The sequence below is a fragment of the Brienomyrus brachyistius genome, chromosome 6 (genome assembly GCF_023856365.1).
Source record: "Brienomyrus brachyistius isolate T26 chromosome 6, BBRACH_0.4, whole genome shotgun sequence".
In the NCBI taxonomy this organism is placed as follows: domain Eukaryota; kingdom Metazoa; phylum Chordata; class Actinopteri; order Osteoglossiformes; family Mormyridae; genus Brienomyrus; species Brienomyrus brachyistius.
This window is the reverse complement of record NC_064538.1, coordinates 6,621,119-6,630,460: the sequence shown is the minus strand read 5'-3', so window position 1 is coordinate 6,630,460 and position 9,342 is coordinate 6,621,119. Positions and strand designations below refer to the sequence as shown.

At 39.7% G+C, this 9,342-nt stretch overlaps 1 long non-coding RNA gene across 4 annotated transcripts; it reads right to left on the bottom strand.

Annotated features, from left to right (window-relative positions):
- Window positions 1-4,114: 4,114 nt before the first annotated feature.
- On the bottom strand, window positions 4,115-7,668 carry LOC125745123 (uncharacterized). Of its 4 annotated transcripts, none has more exons than XR_007398580.1 (4): window positions 7,604-7,668; window positions 6,651-6,779; window positions 5,323-5,428; window positions 4,115-4,621 (listed from the first exon to the last, which is right to left on the bottom strand). It is a non-coding gene; the product is annotated as an uncharacterized LOC125745123 (long non-coding RNA). The 4 variants fall into 4 exon arrangements; XR_007398578.1 differs by having other exon boundaries at window positions 6,651-6,756; window positions 7,604-7,662; XR_007398579.1 differs by lacking the exon at window positions 7,604-7,668 and having other exon boundaries at window positions 4,115-4,806; window positions 6,651-7,597.
- Window positions 7,669-9,342: the final 1,674 nt, after the last annotated feature.

Sequence of the window (9,342 nt, the reverse complement as noted above, 5' to 3'; positions counted from 1 at the left end):
TTTCATCTGCAATGTGAAGTGTAATCAGGTGACACAGCTTCAGACTGCGATTATGATCAGGAATCGTCCTTGAAGGAGCACACAAGGACGAAATGAGTGAACCGCATCATTCATGAATTTTTATCAGCTGCGAATTAAAAATGCATACTGTTTACCAATGCATAAAACATGCCAGCGTCCTGCTGTGCTCTATATAAACACACAGACACGCGCACACGCACACACACACACACACACACACACACACACACACACACACACACACAGATTAGGTATCTATACCTTTATGGGGACTCTCCATTCATTTCTGCGGGCATAACCATAATCCCAACAATGACAACCTTATCCATACCCAATCCTACCATTTGTAGTTTGTAACTAAACAAAATACAAGACTTTTGGCATTTTTAATTTATTGTATATAGAAATGAGTTTCCCCTTGTGGGAACCAAAAAAATGATGCCACGACAACAACATCAAAATGGTTTTTCCTACATTGTAATATATACATAACACACGCGCACACACTCCGTGGCCACTTTTGTATGCACACCTGCTCGTTAACGTAAGCAGTCTGCTCCTCCTAGCAGCCAATCATGCAGCTGCAACTGAATACACATGGAAAGCAGGCAAGGTGAAGAGGATCACTGACTGTTAGACTAAGCAGCATAATGACTAACACACCTGCTCTGAGCGTGGTGTGATTGCTGGTGGAGAACACGGTGGCTACAGCATCTCAGAAACATCAGGGATTTTTAGGCACTATGGTGTCCAAAGTTTATACAGAATGATGCAATAAATAAAATAGCAAAATCTAGTTATTTATGTGAAAGAGAATGAAGCTTTTAAGCTAATTCTCACATAAATACCTCCCCACCCCCAGACAAAAATATATTTTACTAAGGAATGTCATTTCAATAATCAGCTTGTTGTTCAAATCAAAGATTCAAGAATTAAAAAATGTTCACATTTTTTATTAATATAATAATATATCATTTAAGTTTATGTTGTTGTTAATAATAATAATAATAATAATAATAATAATAGCAAGAAGAAGAAGACGAATCTGCCACTAGGTGGTGCCATAGGAACACTAAATGAGTTCTTCAGAAATGGACCGTCAGCTGGCAGGTGAAGAAATTTCCGGAGCGTGTCTGATTTCATTCAAGTGTCATCGCCAGGAAATGTCTGACATCAGAGGAATCACATGAGAACAGAAAGAAATAAACTAGCATAGACTAGCATAAAACAGGATATAGAATAGAATAGAATAGAATAGAATAGAATTAAATTAAATTAAATTCTATTTACTGTATGTTAAATTTCTCGTTACTGTCCGTACATTAAACAAATATGTATGTATATGAAACTTTTTATTTTATCGCTGCCATCTTGGCCAGGACTTCCTGGAACAACGGATATTGTATCTCAATGGAACCTTATTGAATAAAGGATAAATAAAAATAAAGGATAAATAAAATATATGTCTCTGATGTTGTTTCGGTACCGGTTAGAGAACCGGACCTGAGGGACAGTTGTGTTTGAAATGATCTGCTTTGGTTAAATAAAGGATGAGAAATGCAAGGGTGATAAATGCATGTTCATTTTGCGTTAACTGCACATGCATGCTTGCGTTTTCCTTATTCCTTAAGCACCTGCTGTGGCGTTTGGCAGTAGCAGACAGGCACAGAGCCGTTGGCTTTTGGTTGCGTCTTTACTGCACGCTCATTATATAACACCTTAATTTTTCCTAAGGTACGCCGAGGTTTCATTTATCTATTTATCTAAAAGTCGATATACGTTTTCATCATTATTTAAACAAATATGCATTTAAGTTTCAATTTAGGTTTGTTGCAACACGTTAGTCTGCGTAATTTATATAAGTTATTAAAATTATTTCAATTTCTGTTTGTTGTTTTATATCATATTTTGGGTAACAGGTTTTTTGAGTAACAAACACTGTTTGACTGTTATTCGCATTTTAATTAGTCATTATTATTACATAATTGCCTCAAGACTGTAAGGCCGGCTTTTCCAGCTAAACCCTGAGATATCTAAATCGAACAACCTCCCTGTGCTTTTCCCTGTTACATCCAGTCATGTAGCCTAATTGGACTCAGCGAGTTTGTATATATAACACAGATTAAGCTTGCTTATTCATTATTGCAGGCGTCTTCCCGTCAGCTTTCATCTTTCTCTCTCCTTCACTGCATCCGCCTTTCCACACTCCCTTATAATCTGTCCTTTCCTTCCTATCTTCGGTTTCCCTTTTTCCACTCTACTCCTATCTCTGCACTTCTCCACTTTCCGTCCGGATTGTTCCGATATCCCCGCCCCGTCGCGTACATCTGGTTCTCGGTTTAGTGTCTGTTTACTGGTGCGGCTTTCAGTGTATTAATAATCACCATTCCGGCGGGGGAAGCTGAGCCCCCTGCCCGCGGCACTGCCGCCGCTCTTTGGCCCTCTGTCTGGGCTGTTATGTGTCGGCGTGCATGTTTACTCTGTCCGTTTACTATGAATACTGTGAGTGCTATCATTTATCAGCGTTACCAGCTCTCACGCATCAGACGTGACATTCACGCAGGAAATCTTATGACAAATCCATATTACTGAATTACAAACCTAAAAGTAGCTACATCAAAAGCGTTGGGGCAGTTTGCAAACCCTATAGACTATTCATAAGGTAATTTACATACATGTAAATGTTTGTGCATGTGTGTGCAGACTGATCTAGCATTGAACATCTCACTCCAGCCAGCTGACCAAAGTTGGTAACCTGGTAGCCTTTATTTACTTCTCAGTGTGATCTGAGCATAAGATTGTGGGTGTACCTCAGTATTTCTCCCTCCTCCATAACCCTCATGCATATAGGTTCATAGACATGTGTGTTTATATTGTCTATGTGTGTGTGTGTGTGTGTGTGTGTGTATGTATATATACAATTTGCATGGACTCCTTCCCTCAGTCAAAAAAAAGGTGAATTGGTGTCTTAAACTGCCAGCATTGAGCAGCTGCAATCGTGTGCCCTGCTTTGTAGCCATGTTTCCTGGGGTTGGCTGCAGACTCACCATGACCCTGTACTGATGCCTGTACTGAACAATCTGTCCAGCTACACCCTGAGGTCACATCCTAACAGCATCATTCCGGTAAATTGTTTTATCTCGTGGCAAATGTGACAGTCCAGTTTTTTTTAAGTACAGGCCCTCCCCGGGTTAGCATGGTCTGTGTTACGATATTTTGACTTTTCGATGGGTACATTTTTTTTAATGTACTTTCAGTACATTATTCAATAAATTATGATATATTCAACACTTCTTAGAAATATAAATTAAGCTTCATTTGAACTGTTTTGCCCAATTGTAGGCTAAGGTAAGTGTAATAAGCACGTTTAAGGTAGGCTAGGCTATGATGCTTGTTAGGTTAGGAGTACTGTATTAAAATGCATTTTCACCTTACGATATTTTCACCTTATGATGATGAGCTTATCGGAACGTAACCCCATCGTAATCCAAGGAGAGGCTGTTATTCTTAGGTTGATCAGCTGTATGTATCTTTACAGAATGTTTTATCTTCTTGTCCTCCCTGGGGGTAAATTTCAGTTGGTGCTTTTCTTTCCCAATTTGCCCACTGTGAGAGCGGGACCCCACAATGCACTGCTGTTGCGTCCAGTGTGTCCCCTGCATTACGTCCTATGCTTCTTAGGTTAAGCTTGCTGCAACCCTACACTGGACAGGCTTTTTATCACACACTTTTTGCTATGTTCATGATAAAATGTCGCCACCCTGTGTGGGCCTGCTTACATTCATAGCATATCCCCCTTATTTTACACGATCACCTTGCGTGACCCTCCCTGTGTTTCTTCGCTATGCCTTGGCGTGTCTGTTTGTGCTGGTAGCTGTCACTAACAGGCAGGACCAGCCCGTTTTATGCTGGTGAAGAGCCAGAAACTGAGGTCATGCCGTTGGTTGCAGGGCCATGTTTCTCATGAAGGGAGTGAACACAAAACTGGAGAGGGTCTGATGAAGATAGTTAGTCTATTAATCAAAACACAGCGACATTTTAAGGAAACAGGGGTCATGGTGAAGAAAAACAGAGGAAGGGTGATGCCTGTTCATTCCTTGATGAAGAGGACAGATATGTATTGTTTAAAAATGGAGACATTTAACCCACAGATACATCACATCCCAAGAGAAGTTATGCAGTTGTACCTTCGAACAAGGGAACTGAAGACTTAACCATCAACAAATAAAGTGCAAGGGAAAGACTTTGACAGTCCCAGTTCATTTTCACATAGTGTCACTGTGAGAGGAGCAGTGACAGGAAGTGAGACACAGACGAAGGACGTCACTGACTAACATGTTGAATCAGTGGCCTTGTGGAAAGGGGCACTGATGCGGCTCTTCTTAAGCACACACTCTTAATGTCAGACACCTTGAGCTTAAACCATATCCAGTGGTCTGATGAATCATCGATTGGATGCCTGCTGGGCATGATGCTGGTAATGGTAAGGTTGGTATCCGGGCTCCCTCAAGCTCGACACTGTGGTTTTCCATAGGTGAGTGTGCTGCAGTGTGATTACCCATGGACAAATGATCACACTGTGCAGGAAGTAGAACTGGAACTACACACAAGCAGAAATTTCACTGTGTGCCCAATGAGCAGTCAGCAGGCAGTGAGGTAGTCACAAAAAGTCTTTGCAGTGGGTGTCACAAATCTCTATAAATGTGACATGAATTGTTGTTGCCCCATGCTGATCTATGTGCTGACTGGCGTATTAGGTGACAATTCTTCATTGCTGTAAAACACCTGGATTTAAAGAAAATAAAGGCTGTCTGCTAAGTGCAGAGCCTATATAAGCAAAAAGCAATGGAACAGAAAGCAAGATGTTCTGCTTTTGTTCCATAAAATCATAGAAACACCACTTCAAAAGCTTATATCTGGGTGCAGTGATATAAAGTCACATGTAATATCTAAGGCCAGTCTCAATGAAAACAATAATGCAGACCGGTAGCCATTAAGGGTCACAGAAGGGCAGGTGTCTCTGTTTCCTCACAAGGGTGTGAATGTACTGTATAACTCAAGGATTTCTCTCAGCACATTGTCAACAACCTCTCATTCATGCTCAAGAAGAGTTAAGCACTGACCCAAAACATTTACCAGTGCAACAATGGGATACCCCTACACTTTACTTGTCAACAGACTGCCATCCGGGCTCTGTATTCATAGTGAGATGTATACGGGTGCATTTCTGGTCTTTCGCTTTGAGATTCTTTTTACAGTCTCGTTTACATACTTGGCAAGATGATTTTGAGTTATACGTACTGCAAGTGTAAAGCTGAACTTGGTCCTCAGTAGGTATGAAATATCCGATAAAAAGTCAGCCCACTTCAAGTGTTTCTGTGGTTCGCTTCCAATAGAGATCCTGAAGCTGTAAAAGTAATAAATTTTAGTAATTCATTTTAGAAAAACTAATTTCTCATTTTTATAATGGTATAAATTCATTGCCAAACCTCAGGTTTATTTAATGAAAAAGTGAAGATAATTTACTACAAATAAATACATACAGTTTATCAATAATTATTTAACAATGTTTTCAGGTGAAAAACAATAAAAGTCTTCCGCGTACAGTGTAAGGTTAGTTATATCCCATTATATACTAAATAATTAGAGGAAAAACTCCAGTTATTTCTTTTTTTAAAGAGTTTTTTGTTGTCTTGTTTTTTGTGTAGGATTTTTGAAAGATCAAATCTTTCATAGTTGTACATTCTCATCCCTTCCAGTGTTGGAATGCAAATGTTCCTTGTAAAACAGGGAGATCTCAGCTTTGGTTCCCTTGGCTGATATGTTCCCATGACCATGTGATGGTGACCAGGAGAACATAGAGCAATTATAATGTCAAAGCAGCTTCCCTAGTGAGTAATTTTATCTTCAGCAGTCTTAAGCAGAACTTGCAGACACTCAGTCGCAGTAATTTGTGCATTCGCCAGTCTGTGTTTGGGAACCAGCAGGAACTACACAAACCTAATGACAAGCGTATGGTGAACACTAACCTAAACCCTTCATTTGAAATAAGAAATAAAACAGTAACTTGCTGATTCGTTCACTTTCTAAATCACTGGTGTCACTCGCTCTCCTGCCTGTGTGACAGGTATTGTTTGCGATCACAGTCATTTCAGGATGATGCGACTCAGAAGACAGATATGTTTGCTGCCCTACTTAACCCAAAGGTATATTGAAATCAAAAACAACCGAATAATCCTTTAAGGGTGTGCTTAGTTCAGAGATTGATATGTTTTTTTTCTGGGGTTGCCTACCAGAACTACCACCCTTGTTTACCATCAGCTTTGCAGATGAATAATAGTATTAAACAACAACCCAGAGACCAGCTGTTCTTCTCCTTAAGCACACAGATACTTGGCTGGCTCTTGTATGTAAACATGATGTTCTGTATAGCCTTTCCCTACTCCCTGTTTGAACAATGAAACCGCCCTACGATCCCAAAACAGGAATCAGTGCTGAAAGGGTGAAATGGTCACCTCTATGGGGACCTACACTGGTTCCAAAGGATAGAGGGAACCGGGATGAGTTAGAGGCTAAGAGTTGTGAGGGCACTGAAGCAATTCCGAAACGGCACAGAATGACTGACTTACCCCAGGTGATCTCGCGGTATAAATCCATCTCATCATTGTCTGCGATGGCAAGGGCATAGCATTGGATTGAGGATTGGGGTCTCCACCCATAATTCATGCCCACAAACTATGGTATCAAAAAAGCTATAACTGAAATATCCCAGTAAAAAATAAGCACTGTGTTTACTATTCTTATCATACACCAAATCCCAAATACTATAATACCCCCAGTTCTTTTTTGTCAGTGTCCTCATTTAACGTACCCTTACTCTGTTTCGTTTTACATAAACAAAGAATCCATTTATCTTCCAACCGCTCATGTCTTTCATGCTGAGAAAGCAGTCTGTTTTCACTTATTCTCTGCACTGGCATGATAGTCAGATAACTGCTTTCATCGTGTTTAGTTCATTTCCTCGCTAATGCTTCTAGTTTTCTAGAATTGCAGTTTAATATCTGTTCATTCCCTTCCATTCACTTGTTAGCATGCCCTTGAATACAACAATGTTACTACTCGCTGGGCAGTGCTTTGACAACGACATCAACTTTGAGTTTTGAATAAAGATTTGGACCAAATATCTGTATCAAAGATGCGCGGTTTCAGTTTATTCCACCCTTTGAAAGACCGAGACCTATTTTTAATTACGTCACAGTATGAACTTTAACCATATGGCACTTCCTACCTGTTCCATAAGTCATAACACGCTGCAAAGCTTATATTAGCTTGTCGAGACTTGCACAATAAGATGTCTCATCACAATTACCTAGCGCATAAAACCCCTCATGGGAAAGACACGTTGGAATATTGACTTTAAAATATATTACGAGTGCTCCATAATGGATGATACACATTTACATTTTACAAAGTTGTATCGCTTCATTGATTTTTGTTAATTAACTTAACGTCAATAATTTATATTGAAGGAACCAAAACATAAAATACAGAAAAGCTACGTTTTTCATTAAGAAACACTTACGAGAAGAGCGCGTAATCGCCTTCCCACACATTCATTGTTAGCGTCAAGTGTGACGCACTGAAATCGTTAGACAGCCGGTGACCAATAGAAGGTGGGCTCCCACGGTCACGTTGACCAATGAGAGAGCGCAAATGCGCTTGTGTCATCCGCCATGTTTAAATCTCAAGGAGGGGGCTGAGTCGTTGGGGCAAATGTAAGTGTCTGGTGAATAATCAAAGGTATTTCTCAGAACAGAAATAATAATCTAGTCATCTGGCCGGGGGTGACTGGTGGGTTTTATGAGGCAAATGAGTTTTATGAACGAAGTTTAACTTGTTTAATGTAGGTACTACTCATGTATGGCCTCAAATCACCTCATATTAATCTTTTAACTTAAATAAGCGCTTGAATTAAGTTATATTAAGCCAGTGTTGTTTTTCCTAAATCTGCCTTTTTGGGGTGTTTAGTGGAAGGACGTTGGAGTTGTGTGAACAATTTCTGTTTATTCTTTATGTCATACCATATTTTATATAGATTGATTTGAATTGTGAAACTTTGAATGACTAAGACATTATGCTCTTATGCTGTAATAATACCGCGTAATGTTATAATCATATATCATTCGTATTGTATAAATTTCGGTATTTTTTCTTCCCCAAATGTTCCATTATAAACGGATTATTCATAATAATACGTGTTAACTTATCCATGACTGCGCCAAAAGGTACATTATTACTGTATAGATTTGTAATGCTTTAACACGTAGACATTTCTTTGTTGCGTTTCGTTGCGTTTTGCAGCCATTTTTTTCTGGTCTGTGCTGGTTTTTCCATATGCTGTATTTGGACACGACGTCCAAGTTTTCTGGTGTATCCAGTACATGTGTCATAGTTGCCCTTGGCATCTTTGATTATTACTGAGGGTTATATTTAGTTATATATCTTAAATGTATTATAGTTGTAAAGTAACCTAGACCCCTGAAGGTTGACTGAACTGGCATTAACAGACAAGCTGTAACGCGTACATAAATGTTATTAAAAACCCCTCTTTGCCTTCTGCTGCCAGCGTTGGCACAGAGCTAATCAATATTAATTCTCATTAACTTTCATTTGCAAGCATTTGATGAATGGAAGGTTTCCATCTGGGTCAGCCTGGTGAGATTGGAGGAGACATACTGGTTTCCAGATAGTGTTACCCAGTATTACGTGGAATGTGCCTGCGCTAGTGTGGCTGCGCTGGAATGCGACACGCTGCTGTAAGGTTTCAGTCATAGGTATATTAATGTGGGATCTAGTTTCTGAAGGTTTTCCCCACTTGCATTGCTGCAGGCAGAGGCTACAGTAAACAGCAGGAGTTTTGCTTGTATGGGTGAGAAGTTTTACTGATATCATTCTTCTGTCTACATGCAATCTGTTTTTGACTGGACTGGGCACTGAACGAAATCAACCTTATAAGTGTCAGGAAAAATCTATTTATGTTAAAGCGCTGGTGAGTTTGAATTGACCTAACTTAGTGTTTTTATTATGCAGCTTTGGAAATCTATGACCTAAAATTTGGTGAAGTCGGATGCCTTTGTGAAACAGCCAGTAGTTGCAGAGATGCCTATTTTTGCAAACAGCCCATTTTTGATATGAGTCAAAAAGGTCACTGAAGCTTGAGGTCAGTATATGTGGTTCAAAGGTGACAGCAAGGTGGGTCCTACAGCCGGGATCGGAGTTTCAATCCCAAAGTCTCTCACCATTTACCAGTGTTGAAAAGGC